This window comes from Nilaparvata lugens, chromosome 6 (assembly GCF_014356525.2).
Source record: "Nilaparvata lugens isolate BPH chromosome 6, ASM1435652v1, whole genome shotgun sequence".
NCBI classification, from domain to species: domain Eukaryota; kingdom Metazoa; phylum Arthropoda; class Insecta; order Hemiptera; family Delphacidae; genus Nilaparvata; species Nilaparvata lugens.
The window spans coordinates 59,260,270-59,286,495 of record NC_052509.1 but is presented as its reverse complement, the minus strand read 5'-3'; the positions used below and the strand labels follow the sequence as shown (position 1 = coordinate 59,286,495).

The window sequence follows — 26,226 nt, the reverse complement described above, 5'->3', positions numbered from 1 at the left end:
GGGGTGCCAACCCCTCAAATCCTGATGACACCCACTATTCTCAACATTTTATCAAAGAGATAATTAAAACTTTATTAAGCAAACCCAGGCTCTATCCAACGGATATGGTTTTTAGTGATTTTGAGGTCATGACTATACGTCAATTATACATAAAAACCGTAATTGAGTACTTAATAAAATATAGATCCGATTTTCCTCTCACAATAAACTCTACTCTTAATTATTATAATCTAAGGGCCACTGCTAACAAATATGTAACCTATAACACTAATATTGAATGTATAAGGAGGCAATTAATTTACGTAGGTACTAAAATAATAAACCTCATTCCAAATCACTTTCTCTTGGACAATAAGATCAGCGGAAAAATTAAACTGGATATAAAAAACTGGACATACAGTAATTTCTTCTTCCATTTAGATATATGACTCGAGATTTCTGCTCCAGCATTTTTTTTTCATTAGTTTTTTTCATTTTTCAGTGGACTCGCTTACCTTTATTTTGAGTACCTATTCCTCTGTTTTCTTCCTTCCCCCCATTTCTCCCTTCTTTTTTCCTCATTACTTCTCTTCTCTTCTTTGCCTGCCTATTACATGGGAAACCATAGTTGGCTAGGTATCTTCCTCTCTTTTTTTTATCTTGGCACAGCTAATAATTTGTTCAGGGAATTTATTAAATATGAGTTGTCTTCTAATATTTTCAATGTTGGTATGATAGATAGGTACTTATTTGAGGTGGGTCGTTAATTGTATTGATTAGTGATAGTATTATAGTGCAAATGGAATTATTTTTATATTTAAATATATACTTCACTACATTCATTACATACAACTGTCTAACTGTCAACACGTTAAACTCTTCAAAAGTCAGGTTGGTTGGGAAAGTCTAGGCTTATTTAAGATTGTTTAATGATTGATTTTTGAATTATGAAAAGCTCTTCCAAGTGGGAATTATAACAGCCCCCCCATACTGAAATACCATACTGAATTATGGACTGACCAGTGCAAAGTATACCATTTTAAGATGACTTGAGTTTAGAATTTTTTGCTTCGTAGAATTTATACGAAAGATATCTGATTCTTTTGCATAAAAATTGATATGAATGTCCCACTTCAAATATTCATCTATTATGACGCCTAAATTGAAGAACAACTAGATGAAATGATGAAGAAATTGTGTGATGAAAAAAGCTCTAATAATGATAATATTAAATCCATTCCCTTCAAGTTTACAATACAGCAATAATATTATCGGTTCGTCAAAAACAAATTCATAAAAACTTTATAGCAAGTGTTTCTATCAAGTACAGTATTATACTCGTTTTAGAGAATCTTGAATAACAGTAAAATCGTTAAAAATGAGATGAAAATCATCATTTTTTCAATTTAAAGGATATAGAATCCATATATTTTAGTCCAAGAGATCAAAGTCCAAGAGATCAAAAAAAGAGACAAAAAATGTAAATGAAACAGAGTGTTGAGAAGAGATAAGATGTTGAATTAATCATAAAAATTTCGATAGTCTGACAAAAAACTTCGTTTCCGTTCGTCCAGTTCCTTAAACATTCCTGCATCAACAACTTTCACATCAGAATCAAGTTTAAGTTCTAATTGATGGTTGTTAAACGGTCGGTTACTGAATTTGGCTTCGGAAATAATTGGCGTTGGTAGAAATTTGGTAGTATTATGTTGCTAGAAATCTTGTTATCAGATAACTCAGCTATTATAATGTCTTATAGAAGCTGTTTGTAAACTACACCTCGGTTTCTCAAATTGAATCAAAGTGGTGTATTGTCAAGTAAATATACTAATATAAACCCAATCCGATGGTAATAAATAATACAAGTATTATAACTGAGGTTGTAGAATTTTCAAACGTTTTTATTAACTTACATTCATTCATCAGCTTTGCTGATCCTCAAAGAAACCAATTTTATTTAAATCAAAATCATTAATAATCATATAATAATAGCTATTATAATATTTGCAATACATATTTGCGCTCTAGCATATGCATTTTTCTCCTGTTCCCTTGATATTGGGGTTTGAATGTAATTATCACGAAAGCATTGGATGATATTAGTCTATGATATAGGTAGACTCATATGAGATGATGATGATGATGGTAATTATTCTTGCCCCTATTTTTATAAAGAAAGTTATGAGTTAAAAACCAAAAATTAAAAAAAAATAGTATACAATGTCCATCATTGTTCATATAATAGTTATTGCATTCATTATAAAGTAATCAAAAATGAGTAGAACAAATATGCAAATATAAAAATGTGAATAAAGTAATATAGCATGAGAAAGAACACTATTTGTGAGAGAAAGGACAGTCTGTTTACGGAACGCGCCCCTACATTTCTATTGGTAGATGGCTATTTCAATGTCAGCTGAGAGAGCTCCTACCTCTTACAGCGTCGACCAATCCCGTGCGAGTACACACTTTGGCCACGGAATAAGCATACCAGCTTATTCCGTAGTACTTCTTTCCTCTGTGCTTTGGCCCACTAGACCACGCCTACAACGAGCTCTCATTGGCTGACGCCTTCACATCATTTAGAATCTATAATTCTATAGATTTCATTTTGTAATCGCTGTTTGAAGCAATGAGATGTATATAAGAATCTTAGAATAATCTTAGATGTAACAGGAATCTTTGAAGCGATCGATGCGATGATAAGCAATGTTTTTAATCTTATTTCAAAGGAATTAATTAAGAATATACTATGAATAAGAACTTTATTGATATTTCTTTTTTGCTATGTTGAATATCATCCAACTCTTAATTGAAATTAATAATTAACAAACCTTGTTCAAAAATCACTCTATTATTATTGATTGATTGAATGATGAACAAATTAAACTTATTTATAGCCTAGTTTCTGTCTATATTTGAATAGAGGGTCATGAAATTACTATTGTCATATTATGTGATATTAAATTTATTTAAAATAATTATTTCAGAAACTAGAATTGAGTATCAAATATAATTCTCAGTATAATTGATCGATCCTTCAATATAATTTTCAATGAAAATTGATAATATTTATACTTTAGATAAATGACTAGATTACCAGAATAATTTATAAATAAGCTGCGTCTAAATTGAGACGACATAACTTAGGATATTAAAAAAAGAAACTTTAAAATGTGTCAGATCATTAGATTCCAAAGGAATTCAGTTCTGGAATCTCAAATTTGATTCCAACATTTTAATTTTAATAGCATGAGATTCATTAGATCCTGTTTCCAATGATACAAGAACGATGCATGTAAATCGTGCTACCAAAGTCACATTGATACATTTTTATTCAGAGGATCTAAAGACAGTATAGGAGTATGGGAGGTATTTTTTAGAACCGGAAGACTAGTCGAAAGTAGGTGGATGAAATGATGGGATTGGAGCGTGGAAGCACAATTATTGTTAGCCGGGAAAATATTGTAGTTTGAAAAGAGACGGCAGATAGTTTGGAAGAAGAGTTGTGCTGGTAGTGGGGAGAAAGTGGTTTGGAGTGAGACAGAATAAAAGAGAGAGTGTGAGTGAGAAGGAAATTGAGGTACCAGAAGTGATTTTGGGAGTTGTTCAGATGAAAACCGGAGATCAGAGGAAGAAGGAATGTGTAGAAGAAGAAAGGAGAGAATTGAGGAGAAGGAGGGTAGAGTAAAAATTATTGAAGTGATGAGCGTTTGAGAGGAGGGAACAAGGCGAGAAAGGAGGAGGATGGTGCATGTTGGAAGAAAGTAAGAGATAGACCGATGATATGAGACGTGAAGAACTTGATATGAAATAATGTGAGAGAGACAAATGCATTGAGGAAAATAAAGGGAGATTGAGAGGTATTATAGGAAATACCAATGGATGAAAACGTTTTTTTCCAAAACCCAAAGACAAACATATCTTGGTTCATGAATACTATGTTGTAGTTGAAATGAAAACTCCCAATAGAAAGTAAGTTGAAAACTAGTTCTAGTGTTCAGTTGAATATATTCGTCTTCCTTTATTCTGAATACTCATCCATTCTAATTTTTTTGTTGGAACTTTGTTAATATAACTAAACTTATTCTATCAGTTTTCTATGTAGTTTAAGATTAAGTTTCGTTTCGGAAGTTGCAAATGTTCATTTCATTGTCAGCTTCATTTATAAATCGAAAGTATTCAACTCTATCGAACAATTCTATAAAATATACACTAAATTGAAGAGAAAAGGAAAAACAAAAAAAAATGTTAAACATAGCCAAAAGGAATATGTAATGCATTGTACCTAAAATACATTCTAGTTAAATTGATGCAATGTTAGCCTTAATTTATTGTTGAAAGAGGCACCAAGATACGTAGTACAAGATGAGGAAGAGAAATGAAAAGAGAGGAAGCGAGAAAGAGAAATGGTGCGAGAGAGAGAGTGGTAGAAGAGAAAGAGGTGTACCGGTTGAAAAGAGCACCACTGGTCTCTCCTGATGGCTACGTCGCCTAAAAATGAAAGCGAAAGTGATTGCGTCACTTCTTGGTTGGCCTACTGTTGCAGTCGAGAGAGACAAACCAATTGCTCGCCCGAGAGAGTGAGAGAGACACACCGATTACTCTCGCGAGAGAGTGAGAGAGACAGTAGCGGCGGCAGATTCACTGTGGAAAACCCAAAAAGGATTTCTTCCGCGTTGGACTTGTGAGCGCTTCCCGCGTTCCTATTCAACCGAATGCGTCGGTCGGTGTAAGAAACGACACAAATTTGTTTAAGCTGCAAGCTAAATTATTAGATACGTGTTGATTCTTACAGCAGCTCTATTATTTACTGTAGAGTATAAGACTCGAGTAGTTGATAGGAAATGGCTTCATTAAACCACAGAAGAAAAAACACTTGTTTAGTTTTTACACCGTGATTAAACATATTTTGATATGTTCATTTGTTCATTGATTTTTTATTGCAATAATAATGAATAGATTGGAACTGGAGGATCATTTCTCACAGTGGAGGGAGATAATCACCTTGGTGAAAACATTTTTGATTATTGTCGAGTTATAGATTGATATATTATTGACCGAGCGAAGTGAGGTCTAAGATTCAAGTCGACGGTTTGGCATTTCTCTTAATGTTTATATGTTGCACATTTACGGCGAAACGCGGTAATATATTTTAATTAAATTTGACAGGTATGTTCCTTTTTCAATTTCGCGTCGACGTATATACAAGGTTTTTGGAATTTTTGCATTTCAAGGATAATATAGAAGGAAAAAGGAGCCTCCTTCATAAGCCAATATTAGAGTAAAAATCAGACTATAGAATTATTCATCACTAGCCGTCAGGCTCGCTTCGCTCGCCATATCCGTCTAGCCAGGGGGCTCCGCCCCCTGGACCCCCGACTGGATCGTCCAGGAATGGGATCAGCAGGCTCGCTTCGCTCGCCTGCATTTTTCATTTGAGCATTTTTATCATATGTTAGAACAATCCAGTCGGGGGTCCAGACTAACGTCTGGCAACACGGATATGGCGTGCGAAGCGAGCCTGACGGCTAGTAATATAATATTCCCAGGATTGAAGTAGCAGTGCCCAATCAATTTTTCCGCGATAAATGCATTTAAATCTTCAACTTGGTGCCAACCTAACAAAGTCAACTCAACTTAATGCCAACCTGACAAAATTATTAATTTAGTTGCCAGTTAACAACTGTTTCGAAGAGGTACTCTATCTAGATTATAGTTCTATAGTAACATATGATATGGAAATTTCAATTATAATTAAGAGATTGGGAGAAGAAGAATATACATGCTAAAAGACGAACTTTAAACCCTTAAAAACAACCCTTAGAGTTAAAATATTGCCAAAAGATTTCTTAGTGCGCCTCTAAAGGGCCAACTGAACATACCTACCGAATTTGAACGTTTTTGGTCCGGTAAATTTTTAGTTATGCGAGTGAGTGAGTGAGTGAGTGAGTGAGTCAGTCAGTGAGTGAGTGCCATTTCGCTTTTATATATATAGATAAATCAGCTGACAAGTGATTACACAGATGTGTGGAGAAGCCAGTCTATTGCTGTATTTCCATAGGGTCCATAGTTTCAATCAGGTACTTGTGGATGAGAATTCTGCGTGAGGTCTACTGTTCACAGAACTACTAGTATACTCGATTTTAAAATCCTATAAATGCGGTTTAAACGTTCTTAGATATATAGCACATGATAGGTAGCAGGTAGCACAGGATAGCATGACTATATTGCTCAGGTTCGAACTTTGACTTGGAACAATATTGTTGACAATAGTTTTTGAATGTGGTGATTTGTCTAGGCCTGGAATCTGTGAACATTATTGTTATTTTTTTAACTTGAAAATGGATTGAACATCCGAAACTAGTGGTTTTCGTATTTTATATTGTAATTTAAAAAAAGGTACTGCGGGATTATCTTTTACTATCAAATGAAGTAGCCCTAATTAAATACATTATTATTAAAAAGAACTGATAGGGCATTATAATAAATTGGAGGGAGGATTATAGGCTTAGAAAAACTAATAACATTAATGTTTTGATAAAATCATAACATGGAATTTGTTACTCACGTTCACTTTGTAAGCTTATAGATAGATTCTCTCAAAATGGACTTACCTGAAAAGAAAAATAACATGATTAAAAATATTTGCTATTGAGTCATTAGAATATGTTAATCAATTATCATTGTTCTTTAAAATCACACAATTAATGTTATACTGACTACAATATTTAAGTTTTTGCGTTCTTTAATTCCATGTGTCGATCTGATCGATTCTGTGTCGATTTGGTGGAATAAAAACATTGTGCCCAATACTTGAAGGGAATTAAAAAAAGTAAAATATTTACCCTTCTGTTGAATATAATCGTTCCTAATTCAAGTTTACCTCAAGATTTTGAGCGGTTATTAAACCGTCATACCTTTCCATCCATTTATTTATTTGTCTATTGATAGATACAATTCCATTTTCAACTATGAATGATTGATTGATTGATTGATTGAGTACTTTATTTATGTAGATTACAATATATACTGGCTTATACACTTATATACAATAGCTTACAATACAGCAAAATTATAGATGAATTTACATAATATAGACTAAGAAAATAATTATTGAACTGTATATGATATAAAAAAGCAATTTGTTATATAATCACTATAGATAATAATTAAATTGTTATGCATCTACATAAATTGGCGGAGCTTTGGACATATCAATGTCCATTCTTCGGAAAGAATATTAAAAATATCCTCCCCACTAACTCTCTACCTCTCTACTAACTCTCTACTCCAATTATTGGGAAAGGAACAACAAGCTTAAAGCCCAAAACTGTGTCTTTCCCAAATTTAGAGAGAAATCGTCCAAAAACTTTTGAATTTTTGTATCCTTAAAAACATACAGTTACAAGTGTGAAATCTTCAAACCCCTTCATGTAGTTCTACAAACTTATTAACTCCTTCATCTATTTCTAAAAAACCAATGAGGGAACAATGACATATTTTATTAAATTCAATGAACAATTCAAAAATTTTATTGAATAAGATCAAAAATCCAACAAGTTCTAGCTATAGCTTGTGTATAAGTAGCTTTGAAATCATCCAAACTGCCTTGATACCACAATTTCGGATGATGATTGATTGATTGATTATATGCCTTTATTAGGGTGGAATTAGGACTCCTGGTCCTCTCTGCCACACAACCCTAATGATGATCGGATTATCATTAAATTGTAACAAAAATCACCTCTCAATTTCAACCTGAAGCCTCCAGCTAAACCTTTAAATCACGTGTAGTTTCGTTGACACTCGAATGTGGGGTCAGCAAATAGATTTGAAGTCACATCGCTTGAGTCCAGAATACACGTGACGGAGGAAGTGTCTGCCACTTACGGTGCTCCACTGGTGACACTTGCAAGATTGATATCTTCACTTCAATCATTGACGCAGACTTTGCGCTACATCTTGTGTTGATGTCACATTGTGACCACTGCTTGTCTGTCGTAGAGTGGTCTCTGTTTGAGCTTGCCTTTCTGGTTGTAGTTCCAAAATTTGGAATCTCCAGTTGTCAGTTCTTATGGTTTCAATAGTGTCGACGCATATTTTATATATTGTTTCTCATGTTCTCATAAGGTAGCTATCATGAGTAATCTATCATCAAAAGTTTTTTCTAATATGAGGTTCCATTATCTGAAGAACTAGTTTTGTTCTTTGATACTATGAGATTTGAATGAGAAGCATCACATCAAACGTGAGAAAAATAAAATCATAATGCAATCTATATAAAAGTGAAATGGCACTCACTCACTCACTCACTCACTGACTGACTCACTCACTCGCAGAACTAAAAATCTACCGGACCAAAAACGTTTAAATTTGGTAGTTATGTTCAGTTGGCCCTTCAGAGTCGCACTAATAACGGATTTGGAAAAATTTCCAAAGATACGCCCAAAATCTGCGTTTTCCAGCGTTTTTTTAGCGTTTTCTCAGCTTTATCGAGAACAAATGAACAGAACATGTTCAAATTTAGTACAGAAGCTCAGCTAGGGTGTAATAATGTTGTGTTAGAAGGAATTTGCAATAACGTCAAAGATATGCCAAAAATTAGCGTTTTCCAGCTTTTGTTTTGCTTTTTCTCAGATTTATCGAGAACAAATGAACAGATATTGTTCAAATGTAGTACAGAAGCTAAGCTAGGGTGTAATAATGTTGTGTTAGAAGCAATTTGAAATAACGCCAAAGATATGCTCAAAATCTGCGTTTTTGGCGAGCCCGCTGATCTCATTAATTTTCGACGATCCAGTCTAGCTGGACCCCCGATATGGCGAGCGAAGCGAGCCTGACGGCTGGTAATATTATAATTTCAATCGGATTCTTAGTTTTACTTCCTCAAGCACTCTTTGAATGTAAACATTCCATCCAACATTCAATATACAGTTTTAAGAAGGATGAAAACTGGAGAAATCATAAACTTGAAAACACAGTTATTGTAATTTCCAGTAATAAATTGTCTTTGCTCAAGAAACTCTTCAGTAATTTTACAACCCATCAATGTTGCCAATTACTACATCATTTCTTGTAACTTGTATTTTGACCCATATTTCATTCAAAACTGTTTCTCATGTAACTCATGAGTTCTGAAAATAGAACTATTCATTTATTTATTTACAAAGCTAACGTAATAACATTTTGTAGATAAAATAATAAGGTAGTCCTTGTGCTATTTTTCTTCGAAATTTATAGGTGACAAAGTCCAAGATAAGGTTGGAATTTCACGTGTACAATTTTTATAAAATTTTAGTCCAAAATAAACCTAAAAACTATAATTTTTGAATTCAGATGGCTTGAATTAATTAGAAATATTCCACTTAATTATCACTTCTCACGAATAATATCGAGTTATTTAAGAAAATTTGGAACCATTGAAAAAACACAAACTTGTAAACACTAAAGCTGATACTACATCAGGTAGCTAGAGTGGGATTCCTGAGTTCTGGATATAAAAACATGTTATCAGGTAGCTAAATTTTAAGCAATGAGTTCTGAATATACAAATATGATACTATATAAGGTAGCTTGAGTATAAGTCCTGAGCTCTGGATATAAAAACATGTTATCAGGTAGCTGAATTATAAGTAATGAGTTCTGAATATAGAAATATGATACTTTATCAGGTAGCTAAAGTATAAGTCCTGAGCTCAAGTTATAAAATCATGATACTCTTATCAGGTAGCTAAATTATAAGCAATGAGTTCTGAATATACAAATATGATACCTTATCAGGTAGCTTAAGTATAAGTCCTGAGCTCTGGTTATAAAAACATGATACTCTTATCAGTAGCTAAATTATAAGCAATGAGTTATGAATATAGAAATATGATTCCTTATCAGGTAGCTAAAGTATAAGTCCTGAGCTCTGGTTATAAAAACATGATACTCTTATCAGGTAGATAAATTATAAGCAATGAGTTCTGAATACAGAAATATGATACCTTATCAGGTAGCTAAAGTATAAGTCCTGAGCTCTGGATATAAAAAAATAATACTAAATCAGGTTATTCGCACACTGCTTAAGAAGGATGAAAATTTCTCAAGGATATAATTATTCTCATAATTCTTCGTCAATCAGTTCTTGGGAAAAGCAACTCATGAATTATATCAGAACGTTTTCAATAACATTTCTTGTAACTTGTACCATTTCCCAGAATGGTAAATTAGGCTGAGGCTAGTCGGTCATTGTGGACAGAAGCGTAGCTTTCAGTTCCAGGTATAAGTGAGATTCATTTCAGTCAGAACTGGATGAATGGGAAGCATTGATGCTATCTATAGGGTATACTGACAGTAAATAGTGAGCTCACTATAGTAGCCGAGAGAAGAGGACCTTTTCCACTTTCACTTTTGACGATTCCGCGTCGAGGAAGGGCCAATGAGAACTAACCTCTCACTCTCTTTCTCTTCTTTCTCTCTCTTTCTCCCGCTCCCCCCATCATGGGGCACGGACGCAGTCAATTAGCCGAAAAGGCGGAAGAATTCGACTGTCTGAGTCGGACTGTTTCTGTGCTATTCCCACGTTAATCCGCGCGATTTTGAGAGCGCAATTTGGGAGTTTAGCCAGTGACTGCAGTTGTAAATGGCATGAGTTGGGTTGGAGTAATGATGTTTTGCACCCAGGGCTGGAATGATTATAAATAGTGGTAATGATTCTCATACTATAGGAGAGTGTAAATTAGGATAGTCTGATCTTCCTGCAACCACAACATAAATATAATTCACTGTACTTCAATGTTTACTTTCTTGAAAATGGATTTAAATTCTAAACATTTAGTGGAACATAAAACTATAGTATTGACGGGGTAAAACCTATCTGGATGGGGGCATGGGACGGTCAAGCTAGAACAATACAACTGCGAGACCCTTTGGCAGGTAGATTTAGCACATTTTCGACCCTTGTGCAATGAAGCGTATGCCCCCATCCTGTTATGTTTAGTGACGTTATTCCACACTTAGTGCCGGTTGCACAACATCAGGTTAAATTTTAACCGTGATTAATTTCACGAGAACCAATCAGAGAAGGCGTTTTTGAAAAGACGGCTTCTCTGATTGGTTCTCGTGGAATTAGTCACGGTTAAAATTTAACCGGCTTTTGTGCAACCGGGCCTTAGACTTTTACTACGGGATTCCCATCTCCGTGTTCTGTACAGGTCCATCAAAGTTATAATTTCCAAGTATTAGACAGTCTATACGGTACTCTGTAGCTTTTGGTGCAACACGGAGTTCCTGAAGAGCTTATCAAGATGCGACAAAGATCTAAACTGATAAAACATATATACCAGTTTTAATTGATGTACAATCGAATTGCTAATAAAAGGATATTATGTTCGTCGTGTGGTAAAAACCAAATCCGGCAATTAAATTGTGTGTTTCAAGCAATGAATGATTTGAGTATATAACGATTTTATAACTCGTGTCAGGTTATCAGAGATGTACATATAATGTTTCAAAACAGAATTTTCAAGTCATTCCTATTAAATTTAGAAAAATTGTTGAATTCCATCATTATGGAACACAATTTTGAGCCAATTTTAAAGTCATTCCTATTAAATTTAGAAAAATAGTTGAATTCCATCATTATGGAACACAATTTTGAGCCAATTTTAAAGTCATTCCAATTAAATTTTTGTACTAAAAGTACGAGGGTGCTTTGATTTTCAATTTTTATGTACTATCCTTGTATAGTAATATTAGGTTCATTGGTTTTTGAAACATCCCAATGTGAGATTTAGAACTGATTTACGATTGATTCTGTTACAATTTATAGAATAATCGTATCTAGATAAGATACACTCCAAGACAAGTTTAGGGTCTGTGAATGAAGCTTCATTCAAGATGAGTTTGTGTCGAGGGTCATGGGTATCAATTCTGTTGAAGTGATCTGTAGATCTCAGTATTTAGCGATCAGTGAATTACTTTTTCATACTTACCGCTTATCGGGTGAACAGCTAGAAGGAAATTCAATGAGAGCTACTATCCAAGAATAATTTATCCATCCAGTAAAAGGTATTTCGAGGAGCCTCAAAGGCACTCAGATCCAACCGCTCGCTATTGGCCGTCTTCACACTCACAGATTGTCGGCTGATACTCAAAATTGTCCTCTGATTGGCGGAGAATCAGCTGTTGGTGAGAGAATTAGCCAAACGGAGGACAGTTTTGAGTATCAGCCGACAATCTGTGAGTGTGGAAACGGCCAATAGCGGTAAGATCTTAAGTGCTATTGATGAGGTTCCTCGAAATACCTTTTACTAGATGGATAATTATTCATTCTTGGATAGTAGCTCTCATCGAATTTCCTTCCAGCTGTTCACCCTGTTATTAAATTTAATTTGTTTCGATTTCTTTATTATCTCTGTATTATTTTTCAGTTTTTATTCTTTAATTTCTATTCATATTTTAATTATAATTTAGGTTTCGTTTTCTCTTGGTTTTGTTTTGTCATTCTTGGATAGTAGCTCTCATCGAATTTCCTTCCAGCTGTTCACCCTGTTATTACATTCTAATGCCATTGTTTCGATTTCTTTATTATCTCTGTATTCTTTTTCAGTTTTTATTCTTTAATTTCTATTCATATCTTAATTATAATTAAGGTTTGCTTTCTTCTTCATTGATTATTATTTTGTATTTCAATAATATTTATTTACCTTGTTTGTAATATTGTATATATATTTTTTCTCAATTTGATTTGTTTAATCTAGTAATTATTTAGCGTTGTATTGGAGGGTTGAGTGTAAGAGAGGGCCGGTTGCGCCATAACTCCCCTCCTAGGTAAAAAATAAAGGAAGCGATTCTATTCTATTCTCTATTGTATTTATATTTTCTGCTAATGACGTGGTTAAGTGGTAGAGTGGACATTACTATCCAAACTTCGCCACATCATTAAATAAAAAAGTCATTCAATTCTATCCTATTATCAATATTTGCACTAGCAGAAAACTTCGGAATGTTTTACAACAATTAAATTTGTATTATTGTTTCATAATTACCTTTTTATTACTTGAAATCTCCAAAAAAAATTATATGAACTAGAGTTATGAGTCAACGAATGGAAATTCATCAACATACGTCGAAATAAGATTCTAGATTAATTTGGACCTTGTAAGAAGATGATTAATACGCACAAAAAAAAAACAACAAAACCTACTCTAGAACATGGTACGCCATAGTGGAGTAGGTCAATTTCCACACAGAAAAAACTAAACAAGTAGAGGACACATTATAAGAATTTTTTGTAATTAACTATTGTATGTAATATTGTAATTTATCTAATATTTTGTGTAATTGATGTTGTAGTTTTAGTTTTTTTGGGAAATAAAATAAATAAATAAATAAAAATTTGGACCTCGTCTGAATACGACATGGCAAGAAATGGAAATCTTTCATTTTCTATCCCATCAAGAACTGCTATTGTAATACCGGTACTGCTATAATTATTGAACCTTTTGACAACTTTATTGAAGTAGCCTTTACTATGACTTTTAGCCTTTTGACTTTATTGAAGTAGACAACGACTGTGCTTTTATGAAAATCAAAGATATTTCTTATTAATCTGTCTCGATAACCCCCCGGTAATTTCCCCTACCCCGGTATCAGAGATCTTGGGCTGATGATGAACAGTCCACATCCAATGTCTAAACTCCGAATTCGGCGGCGGTATAGGTCCTCGAAGAATTGGAAAGTTTTGAGCGGTCAGGCCGCTTCTTTTTCCGCCCTGCCTACTCGGGTGTGATTCACTGCAAACTGTCAGCATTACTCATAATATAACACCAATACTTCCCATTTAAGTAATACTGACAGTGAAGAAGCGAATAGTTCACTTGTCACGCGTCTGGTTTTTCGGCTACTCGCTCTGCTCCTCTTCTCCTCTGTCTTTTTCTTTTTCTTCTCCTCCTCCTTCTTCTTTTTCTTCGTCTTCTCATCTCATCTATCTGAGCTGCTTCCGGTGCCACTCAGCCACTCTCACTTTCCACGAATCTAGAAATACACGCACACGCATCGACACACACTCGCGCGTGGCCAGATGGAACGTCTGAGACAGAGATAGTAGATTGATTGCATTAGATTAGTTAATTCTTATTGGTGTGCATTTTTCTAACTGTTGATGTACGCCATTTGATGATCATCTTCAACATTTTTCAGAAACAAAGTACCATAGAGTAAAGATACTGTTTAATTGAAGATCCTATTTATTTGTCTCTGTGGTACTGTGTTAAATAAATTGAGCACACATTTGTTTTTCGAATCATTAGGCTTCTTCAAAATATGAAACGATTGCAGAAAAACAATGAAACTATTGACAGAGACAAATATAGTATATCGGTTGCATTAGATTAGTGGAGATAATTTATAATTAATAATTAGATTAGTAAGAATAATTCTTAATATCGGGGACTGAGCTTCGCTGTGGAGTACAAAAGCATGAAGCATTTATTACGAAAGAAGAAATTACAATAACATTCATATAGAAATATAGAAATGTTCTATCTAATCATCTAATCACAGTAAATTGAGATTCATTCCCAGAGGAATGCAAAAATTTCCCTCACAAAGGCCCAGTTGCACAAAAGCCGGTTAAATTTTATTCCTTAATTTCACGTGAACTAAATCAGAGAAGACCATTTCAAAAAGGTGGATCTACTGGATTGAAAATAACCCGGCTTTTTTGTAACCGGCACTAAGTACCTGATTGAATGATTACAAAAGTTCAACAGCTGAGTCATAATTTTGACACAGTCCCACACACATGAACTCGCTCACTCACTTCCATCACCAACAGATGACGAAATAATTATTGTCAGCTGTTTTTCCAAGGATGAATAATAATTATCCTTTCAATGTCCTTCAGCGAGTTTTCCCAGGGATGAGACCTAGTCCAATGGAATATTTATATTATAAACCCACTATGTTCTGAATTTAGTGAGAATCGTTAGAGACGTTTTCGAGATCCGGTGAAATACAAACATATAAACATCCAAACATCTGAACATCCAAACATATAAACAGAAGTTGCTAATAGTATAGGATTAATGTGAATTTTCCAACCTGTGGATGAAAGCTACGATCACATGGTGATCACATGGTGATCGTCTAAATACACTTTTTACATTAGCAAAGAATTGAATGAGATGGGAACTTATGTGTTTATTAAATCATGAGGCTTCTTTGAAATATGAAACGATAGAAACACTAGATTATGATATAGGTGTGTTTTAAAACTGTAGATAAAAGCAACATACTAGTAGTCTTCACCAGATTTGATGTTCTACTAGTTTATTTTCAGAAGATGCCAAAGTTTTGAATAAATTGGTCACTTCAACCATTTATCAAATCATTAGGCAACCTTTAAATAAGAAACTAAACAAGTTCATAATGCCAAAACTTTTCTTGTTCTTGATTAAAATTGATATTGAAATTTCATTCATGTTCTTGAAACTGTCCTCACAGAAGAAATATACGATTACAGATGGAATTAAATAGAGAATGCATTTATTCAAATGCTAATTAATATAAATATAATTATTATTCAACGTAAATCCTAAATAAATGCTGCAAATCACCCCGAAGACCTCTGCTACTGCAGACATTGACAACAGGGTTAACAGCTAGATGGAAATTCGATGAGAACTACTATCCAAAAATTAGTTGCCAGCCCGGGAATCGAACCCGGTACCTCCCAATTGCTAGTCAGGAATCAATGCTTGCCCTTACACCAAACTGACAATCTCTGGATAGCAGCGCTCATTTTATACGAAGCCACAGCGGCCAACCAGTTACAGATGGAATTAAATAGAGAATGCATTTATAAAATTGTTATAAAATTTATAAAAACTGACAGAGATTGTCAGTTTGGTGTAAGGGCAAGCATTCCTGACTAGCAATTGGGAGGTACCGGGTTCGATTCCCGGGCTGGCAACTAATTTTTGGATAGTAGTTCTCATCGAATTTCCATCTAGCTGTTAACCCTGTTGTCAATGTCTGCAGTAGCAGAGGTCTTGCGGGATGATTTGCAGCATTTATTTAGGATTTTTGTTCAATAATAATTATAAATATACGATTGTAATTTTTTATCAATCTATCGAATTTGAATGAGAAAAACAGTAGGAAAGCTGTGGTGTGGAGATGCGGTGAGAAAGAGTGACATTAGAAATGAAAAGATCCTATTCTATTTAACCTCTGGATTGAAGGATGAGAAAAGATAATAACTATAAGTAGAAGTAGTCTAATGAAGAATCATAGGAGACTAATGAATTTAGCAATTCCGAATTAGTGGGAACAACAAAAATATGGAGATGAAAATGCACATGTGAAAAAGATAATCAGAGAGAGTGAGTAAGAAAGAGAGAGATTCAGATTCAGAGAGTGTGTGTGATAGAAAGAGGGATGGAGTGAGTGAGTGAGTGTGTGAGAGAATGATTGGAGGAAAATAGGCAGTAGAATTCCTGTTTTGTGGAAGTGAATTTCAACTTCTGCCTTATAAATAATTGTGCGAATATCTTCTTTTTCCTTTCTTTCTTCCCTCTCCAATCTTCTTCTCATCTTTCTCTTTTGTGTGAAAATCTGATAATTCCTATTCACTCACTAGTGCGAATTATCCTTCTGCAACCCACAACTTCCTGCTTTAAAGGAAGATGGATTAATGCTACCTTTTTCAGTAGTGAATCTTTGATTCGGTTGCAGATTTACTTCAGGTTCCTTGAAGATTTTTGCTTCCAAGTTTTATTTGCTAATCCATGACATTTATAGATATCACTTTCAAATTTTATCGTTCAATCGTTTTGTGTTGAAAGACCGCTTGATTCCAAATTAATTTTATGTATTTCATGGTAGTTTCACTCTATTCAGAACTAGGCGTCTCGAAGTTGTCTATTATTTCCTATTGGAATTGTGAGTAGCTAGTTTATGTTGTTACTCATTAGTATTTCCAGTGAACTAGAATCTTCATCATGGGGCTGTATAATGAATATGAATATATGAATGGAGCAATATGATTGGTAGTTGGCTGATCTATCAAGGCTGTCATTAGCCGAGATAAGCTACGTCTTAAACGTAGCATTCATATTTATATTACAGCTGAGAATATGAAGAAGCACAACAACAATGTATGAAACATCACATATTATCTAAAACATGAAAAGTATACATTAAACGCTCTTGAAAACAAGTCAATTTTGTTATTTTATATCCCAGTTATTATTCAATGTAAAGCTGCGTACACATATTCGCGCTTCCAACCCGCACCGAGCACGCTCCTCCCTCGTACCGCCCTCTTACCACCATCGAACCACAGTCACTCCGCCCACGCACCCATCATGAACGTAAAGGCATGTTTTCCTAGCGACAGGTTTTTTGCGCAGCAGGAACCGAATGAGCCTGAAAAACGTCGACTGACGATGTTTTTCTTGATGGAAGATGTTAGATCTTCTCGCGTTCCCCGGTCGAACCACTGTTGCTCCCCGGTCGATCATCAATCGCTCTGCTGGAGTGACGTTCGGTTGCGGAGCAGAGCGAAAGTCTGTACGCACCTTTACAGTTATTGCTGTTGTTTATGCTGTCTCTCAGCTAAAGTATGAATTCTCAGCCGACAATGGGCGTGTCTTATCTTGGCCAATGACAGATATTCACTTCAATAGTTAGTCAACTACCAATCACATGTATGTTTCTTGTTTAATAGAATTCACTTTGAACCGTCAGCATTAATAACAAATATTTTAAATATTGAACCGTCAGCTATTGAAAATGACTTCAATATTTTGCATTTAATCGCTGCTTAAAAGCTGAAAGTGATCTCTCTTTAGTATCTATTATGGTATTCCATGTTTAAAGATTTGAGTGTAACACTGAGATTGCTAAAGGAGTAACAACTGAAACTAGTTTCTCACATCTTCAATAGATGGTAGCTGTGAAAACTTCAAGTCCATTTATCAATTTTTTCATTGAGTTTTTTAATATGGCTATCATCCACTTTATCATCTCCACAACTAATACAAGAAGACTTTAGGGGAAATTTATTTTTCCTACAGATACCTTGAAAAGTGGCCATTGCTGCACTGATTACAGAACGTAAAGAATCACTTTTCCGCTCTAGTGCGCAAAGTATTACTTTGCGTACTTCAGATTTGCAACATGGCAACACAAAATAGTTGGTGGGTTATATGGAGGATTAGTCCACGAAAACAAAAATTAAGTTGGTAGCAATGACTGTGGTTAGATTTAGATAAGAATCATTTCAATGGCTACCCTACATTTCTGATAAAATCCCAATCTAGAAATCCAAAACAAGAATAATGTTTAGCTAAATCATAATTAAATAATCATCATTTACTAATTCTCATCATTTAATAATAAATAATAGTTCTTTTCCATTGATAATTATTATTTCAACTGCAAGCAATGAGAGAAGTAGCAAATAAACATTATAAAATTCGAATTTTGAGGTTAAATGATTACCGTTCGATATCCATATAAATAAAAATAATAAAAAACATAAGAATACTACAATAAATATTCTCTGTTGTCTATGTTATTTTTATAAATATTTTTCAGTTTACTTTGAGCATTTTTCTCGGTAATTTGAGCAAAAGTCTAAATTTCTGAATCCTTTTTCAGTAGTTTTTAGCTGGATGAAACAAACTTAGGTACGATTCTTCCCGCTAGGTCGCGCGCTTGTCAGTTCAGCCATATTGCAGCCATCCCAATCAGCTGTTGGCGTGTATTTTGAATGCAATTTTTTGTTCCATTTGTATTTTTCTGATTCTTGAATGAATAAAAATGAGAACTTTGGCTGAGAATTTCCAACTTCAATTGGATTATTAATTTTTAAATGAATTAAGGTTATTAATAACAGCATCACACACACAAACATTTGATGGATTTCAGCCATCATTTTACCCATAATTATTCACTTTTCATATTCAATGGTAACTGTAGGAAAAATTTAATGTGAAATACGTGCGCAAAGTTCCTCTGCTGCACTCAAGAAGCCATTCCGCCCTCGCCTACGGCTTGGGCGTAAAAGTTTCTTTTGGTGCAGCAAACTGTCACTTTGCGCACTAGTTGCACAAATAACTATAACAATTATCTGCCCAGCACCAATCAAACCAATCAGAGTGATTCTAGTAGCTAGTTGCTGGGCAACCAATCCTTATTAGTCTTGAAAGAAACTTGAGAATATAACCCTAAATTGTCGTTTTACCCATAAGTCATATACTAAGGGGGTGGGGTTATTTTTGATCGATTCTTAGCCAAGCACAATTTGGTTGCTCAGCAACCAAGAAACCAATCAGAACGATTCTAGTAGCTAGTTGCTAGGCGACCAATCCTTATTAGTCTTGTAAGAAACTTGAGAATTCAGCCCTAAATTATCGTTTGACATGCACCCAAAACTCATACAGTGATAGAAGACGACTTTACGAGTCATTAGTGTTAAAACAGAAAGGAATTCAGTTTCTATGTTGATATTCACTTCAAACTGTCTGCATTGATTGAATGGGAAGCCTGTATGATATTGATAGAGAATGCTGACAGTTCTCAAGGGAATCTCTCTAAAGCTTCCTGCCTGCTAGATGACTGTCCTAAGGCTCTTTCAAATACTATTCTAATACAACCTGTATACTAAGGTGTGAATAAATGTATATTGTATACTTGTATAAGGAGTGAATGGATGTTGTCCCTACTGGAAGAGTGAAAGCAATTCTACTGTGCGTTATATTATTGTTTGTATTGTATAAAATATTATATACAGTATATTCATTGATATTTATATATTTGTGATATATCATATATATTTGTGATAATATTTATATATTTATGAAAACATGGAAGCATACAGGATTTCTCCCAGAAATTGTACATATTTTTCATATTTTAGAGCTGTGAATAACAAATAGTGAGTAGGTTTTTGATTTTGTATTCAAATTTTTTAAATAAGTGCAATATTTCTAAAGTTTTTAATTTATTGTGATTCATTTAGAGTATAAAATCAACCTTCAAAATTCAAAATTTTAAATCATCATTTCTGGACCAAAAATCAAGTGACGAAGCAGTGTGTGACTATATAACCTTATCTTTTGGACAACGTTAACATTTTATCAAAATTTTTGGAGAGAAATAGTACAGGCTTAGCCTAGTTTTTCCTCCAATGTTATAATTGTATTATGATTATAGTATTTTATACAATAAATAAATAAAATAATAATTTGTATAGACTGTTATGTACAGATTAATAAAGGGTACTATGTAGTTAGTTCTATATTATTAAAACAGATTGATAAAGAGTATTACAAAAGGGCACTAAGTAGTTATTTCTATCTTATTATATTAAGCGAGCAATATCTTTATATCTGTTTATATGTTTGAATCTAGTTTTCTGGTTATTTATGTTCAACGGATCTCGAGAACGGCTCTAACGATTTTCACGAAATTTGGAAAATACTGGGTTTATGATATAAAAATTCGATTGCACTAGGTCTCATCCTTGAGAAAACTCGCTGAACGACACTTAAAGGATAATTCATCCTTGGCTGAAACAGCTGAGACTTTCGTCGTGTGTGGATAGTAAAAAGTGAGCGAGTGATTCTGTGGGAAATCAAAATGTCGCATTCCCGAAATTCATAAGCTGACGTTTAGCCAGCTGTAAAATATAAACATGATCATTTTAGAGAATTGTGTTCTGTTCATCTATATATATTATAGAAGCGAAATGGCACTCACTCACTCACTCACTCACTCACTCGCATAACTAGAAATCTACCGGACCAAAAACGTTCAAATTTGGTAGGTATGCTCAGTTGACCCTTTAGAGGCGCACTAAGAAATCTTTTGGCAATATTTTAACTCTAAGGGTGGTTTTTACGGGTTTAAAGTTCGTCTTTTAGCATGTATATTCTTCTTCTCCCAATCTCTTAATTATAATTGAAATTTCCATATCATATGTTACTATAGAACTATAATCTAGATAGAGTACCTCTTCGAAACAGTTGTTAACTGGCAACTAAATTAATAGTTTTGTCAGGTTGGCATTAAGTTGAGTTGTCTTTGTTAGGTTGGCACCAAGTTGAAGATTTAAATGCATTTATCGCGGAAAAATTGATTGGGCACTGCTACTTCAATCCTGGGAATATTATATTACTAGCAGTCAGGCTCGATTCGCTCGCCATATCCGTTTAGTCTGGACCCCCGACTGGATTGTCCTAACATATGATAAAAATGCTCAAATGAAAAATGCAGGTGAGCGAAGCGAGCCTGCTGATTTCACTCTTGGACGATCCAGTCGGGGGTCCAGGGGGCGGAGCCCCCTTGCTAGACGGATACGGCGAGCGAAGCGAGCCTGACGGCTAGTCAATAAATAAAAATAACGAAGGAAGCTCGGTGATCCGATATTACCAATTAAACAGATTAAGCAGAGCTCATCGCATCTCTCGTTCATCTTGGATAATCTTCGGCTAACTGGTTCCTTCATCGATTAACTTTGGACATAACCTTCAATACTATAAAACTCGCTCACGTTTGTCCCAATATTGATTCCCGTTCAAATAGAATAGTGATTTATGGAGTCTGCTTTTGACTTACTTCTTCACTGTTATTTTAATTTTGTTCTGCTGAGGTTGAAGCCTATATGAGTATTGAGACTAAATGAGTATGAGTATCAGACCCGGTTGCGCAACAGCCGGTTAAATTTTAACCGTGATTAATTTCACGAGACCAATCAGAGAAGGCGTTTTTGTAAAGAAGGCTTCTCTGATTGGTTCTCGTGGAATTAATCACGGTTACAATTTAACCGGCTGTTGTGCAACCGGCACTCAGACTTTAGTGATTGGATTAGATTTGTTCATTGGATCAGATTTGTTCATTGGATGTTAGGGTGATTGGATTAGATATTATAATTTCTTGAGCTGGATTCTCACTTACAGTATCCGATTCAGTGAAAATATTCTTCTATGAATTCCAATGGAACTATATACTCGCTCGGCCGGGCTGAGTGTGAATAGTTCCATGGAAATTCCAAACTCATGGGAATTTTTGTTTTTCTGAACTGGAGATGAACTCTGGTAACTCATATGTGGGAATTCAGCTCTAAAGTTTCTCAAATTCACGACCGAACTTATGATTTATAATCCTACATTGATTTATTCAGTATTAATCCATATAAATTATCATTGACGTTATTATTGTAAGGTTTGAAGGGATCTTACTATACTAGTAGTACTGTGAACAGTAGACCTCACGCAGTATTCTCATCCACAAGTACCTGATTGAAACTATAGACCTTATGGAAATACAGCAATAGACTGTGTGGCTTCTCCACACATCTGTGTAATCACTTGTCAGCTGATTTATGATGAATAATTCTATAGTCTGATTATTAATGTAATATTGGAGTATGAAGGAGGCTCCTTTTTCCTTTTATTTTATCCTTGAAATGCAAAATTTCCAAAAACCTTGTATATACGTCGATGCGCAATTAAAAAAGGAACATACCTGTCAAATTTCATGAAAATCTATTACCGCGTTTCGCCGTAAATGCGCAACTTATGAACATTTAAACATTAAGAGAAATGCCAAACCGTCGACTTGAATCTTAGACCTCACTTCGCTCGGTCAACAATCAGATATATAACTCTACGATCAATTAAATTATTATATTATTATTATTATTATTATTATTATTATTATTATATTATTATTATTATTATTAGGTCATACTTTTTCATTTTTATTCAAATACTGAATTGGATTGATTGTATACTGTGAGTCTATAAGCATTTTTGTGCACTTCCATGAATAAAATGTATCTCCTCAAGTATTCCATGTTTATCGTTTTATACATTTTTTATCTTGCCAGGTTTTTTCAGCAATAACAATCACGAACTATTTGCAGTAAAAATGTTAAACTAATGTAATATTGCTTCCAAATAATTTAATTGATCGTAGAGTTATTTATCTCATTAAGTTTTCACATTGAAAAAGGCGATAATCTAAGTTTGTTTTGATTTGTAAATAAATAGTATTGAACAGCGCTCAGAATGTTCTAGTTTTGAAATTATTGTTCAATGTCTGAAAGAAAGTGTTGTATGATGGTGATAAGAGCTATGTTGTCAAACATATGATACGCGTATTAGCAGTAGAAGTATTGAAGTGCGCGATTAAAAAATTATCCACTTGACAACTTTTTGCATTTGAAAACAAATACTGGGATTCGGGGTTTCTCCATTATCACTATCTATCTCACAATATGATATCAATCAAATGCTCAACCTTATTCTATAATAAAAATTATTGTTTTCAATGTGTTTGATTAGTTTAAATGTATTTGGTTCCATTTATGTTGCAAGCAATATTGATTTTTTCATACAATAGATATTGAAAATTTAATGGTTTTAATATTCAAAGCAATCAAATCGATTCGTAGTAGATGAGATTGTAAAACTTACATTTTGAACTAAATTTTGAAATTTGAGTTGTAGCAAATTTGTCAATAGTTGAATAGTTCAGTGTGAACATGTATTTTCATTGGTAGGATGACTTATAAATTATCCCATGTTATATTACATTACATTACATTTATTACATTCCTTAATCACAACATCAAATTAATGATTGGGAGAGAATCAACAGGATAAACCCAAAACTGTTCCTCTCCCTAATTTTGATAAAAATAGTCCAAATGAGGTTATGAAAACGCTTTTATAAAGATCACAAAAATTTACAGTCCAAACATTTTACTAAAAATGTTGTATCTCGGTTGATCAGAAAGATGAAACAAATTATTATTACACTTGAAAATGCATTAATAAGTTGAAAAATATTAAAAAACTTGATAAATTTGAAGCCAGAAAAATCAAAAAAACATTCACTATCAGCATATGATCGTATACTGGAATAACATTATATTTATATTGATAATAGTAGCATCCACTCTACATTATATTGACCCAACATTAATCCTATTTCCAGATTTATTTTCCGAACTTGAAGAGACCTCAAAAAAACAGTTGGGGAAATTGTGAGAGTTGATTCGAGAGTTTTTCCAGCTTTTCCTGATAACATCGGGTAAGTTTTCTCTCAGAAAAATTTATTATCACCACAGTTATAGAAATAATGCAAACTTTCCTACGATGAAAATATTATGTAACGACTCTTCCATATTCTTTCTCGAATCTGATTAGAAAGTGACTAAAATGATTGAATATTTTGAAAAATCATTATTTTTCCATGATTATAAGATTCTACTCATATTTTTCCATTTCGTCTGTTCTTATATGATTGTACAATACTATAACGTTTCTAATAGAGTAACTGAATTCTAATTCCTTATCTTCCAATCTCTACGTATATCGTCAATTCATATTCAGTTTTAATTCTCCGCCCAATATATTCATTCGATTTTTATCTACGAGGAAATGTTTTCAAAACGTTATCATAAATATTTCCAATCGAGTTTTGTCCATACTCCACCGAAAAACGGTTCCACATTATAAACTGCATTTATAGTGAGGTTCCTCTGAACTGTCAGCATTTCTAATGATAAAACATCAATGCTTCCCATTCTAATAATGCTGACAGTTTGAGATAAATCTTCATGAAGGAATATTTAGTTGTCATATTAGGTAAGTGGCCATGTATTATTCAGTCAGCGGTCGGTTCGAATTTGAATTTAAGATTCCCTTCATTGAAATCTACAATTCAATCCTAGTGACGACCATTGTATGAGATACTTGCTAGCCTGTCCGCCTATAACTATGCTTTTATGGTAACTATAACATATAAACATCGTCCAAGTAAACAAGAAACAATCTGTGAGAGTAGATTGTTTGTCTCAAATTTGAGATGGTGAGGTTTGTGGAAAAGCGATGAGTTTCTCACACCTTTCTTATCGAATTGTCTGCTATCTTGTTGAAAATGGGTTGGAAGTTTACCTTCCTTATCGAATTCTTTGTTATCTGTAGATATATTCAGAAGCTCACAGTTTTCTTTTGTTCTTTGATAGAAACTTGAAATAGTCGTATCAAATTCTGTGTGCGATTTCGTTTTTAACCTTAGTACTGAGAGCTTGTTTACTGCTGGGTCCACTTCTTCAGTTTGTGTAGTTATCTAAAGTTATTGAATGAAAAATACTAAGAAATTGTCAAAAAACCACATATTCATTAATACTTAGAAAGACCGGTTTCGGTTATTACACCATTGTCAATCTCTGATAAAGTAAAACTAAATACAAGAGCAGCAGAATTTATACTAGGCAGAATTTATTCTAGTAGGTGAGTACTGCTATTGGTCAAGGGCATAAACGCCTGCCATTGGCCCAGCTAGACAGTCTCCTCCCACTCAACAGTGTCACAAACTGGCGGCTTAAGCAACAGACTCGCCATGATAACAAAGTTTACTTTCAGTACAAAATAAGATCCAAGAAAACAAGTGAAAGATAATAAAACAAATATGTAAATGGAAAAACTATTGATTAATGTATGCTTACAATGTTATGATAAAACTAAATTCGTAGTGTTTTATTGGTTGAAATGGATCTGGTCATTTAAACTATACGGGTAATTTTCCTTAATTATTACTCTTGTTACTTCTAAAGCCTCTAGAATATTCAAAGATCTGCCTTTGTTATTAACATGCAGAAACTCAACATTCTCCTCAATTGTGAACTTGTGATTATTTGTTATCAAATGCTCTGCAAAGTTAGATTCCTCATTTTTGTTTATTCCAATCTCTGATGTGTTCTTTAATTCTACCTTTGAAAGTTCTACCTGTTTTACCCACATAACAAGCATTACAATCACCACATTTAAGTTTGTACTCCCCACTTTTATCCCAAATATCACTTTTATTTAATACTAACAGCTAACCCGTGCTCCGCAAGGGTCTATTTTAAAACTTTACAAACTGAAAACTTGACGTATTGAAATATTGGAAAATAGGTCTATAACCATCCTCGGTTAATTAATAGTCTTTATGCAAAATTCCAAGTTAATCAGTCCAGTAGTTGAGACATGATGATGCGTCAAACATAATTTTCCTATCCCGTACGTGTATAAGCCAGTTCTTTCTTTCATTATAGTATAGATTAGATGAATTATAAAAATGATTGTGAAAGGGACAACAGATCCAATACTATTTCCCCCGAATTTTAATAGATATAATTATCACAATGTTCCAAAAAATATGTATTTCATCAATTTGATATAACAACTTTGA

General features: G+C 33.9%; 2 protein-coding genes across 11 annotated transcripts in view; one reads left to right on the top strand and one right to left on the bottom strand.

Moving 5' to 3' along the window:
* The window catches only part of LOC111045726 (hepatic leukemia factor), a 276,427-nt gene that overhangs the window by 81,461 nt on the left and 168,740 nt on the right, over positions 1-26,226 (bottom strand). The gene's annotated exons all lie outside the window — the stretch shown is intronic.
* Positions 1-26,226, top strand: part of LOC120352065 — a 125,300-nt gene that overhangs the window by 67,261 nt on the left and 31,813 nt on the right. For all 3 annotated transcript variants that reach the window (XR_005571683.1, XR_005571684.1, XR_005571685.1), the window contains one exon: positions 23,983-24,078. The gene's annotated coding sequence lies outside the window, so the exon portion shown is untranslated. The remainder of the gene's footprint in view (positions 1-23,982; positions 24,079-26,226) is intronic.